Consider the following 638-nt stretch of genomic DNA (forward strand, 5'->3'; position numbering starts at 1 on the left):
GAAAGCAGCAGGCGCGTAAATTACCCGTAAATTACGGAACATGGAGGTAGTGACGAAAAATGACGATACTGGATTCATCCTTTGTAATCGGAATGAATGAGTTCTATATCTCTAAATAAGAATAAATCGTGTTAATATTTAAATTTTAATAGTAATTAGAATGTATATATATACATATATATACAAGTTACTTAAGTACGTTAACGTATCATGCACTAGGTATAGCCGTGTTTTGTGGTCGGGCGGGTCGGACTAACGTTAAACCTGAGGTATAAACGGCGGTAGGAATATATACGTAAGCCGTATGGTACGCGGATGGTATTGGTCAGTCAAAATAAAAATTTGTTTATATATATATAATATTGATGACAAGCACTCGTGTACGGGTACGATAACCAAAAATAAATTTATACAGGAATATTACTGCCGGTGTGTAATGAGCGAGGCGTGGGGTGGGGTGAATGCGTTATGACAGTCTAGTCTAGACGACGGAATATGCGATAACGCGTGGCGTTTGGAGAGTTACATACATACATACAGGTTACAGGATAATACAGGATAATGGTAACATTGTTCCCGAAATAAATATCGTCGATATTTTAGATATTTTTATGGCTTTTTGAGTTAACATTTTTAAT

This window comes from Daktulosphaira vitifoliae, unplaced genomic scaffold, assembly GCF_025091365.1.
Source record: "Daktulosphaira vitifoliae isolate Bord-2020 unplaced genomic scaffold, ASM2509136v1 Scaffold_2, whole genome shotgun sequence".
Taxonomy (NCBI): Eukaryota; Metazoa; Arthropoda; class Insecta; order Hemiptera; family Phylloxeridae; genus Daktulosphaira; species Daktulosphaira vitifoliae.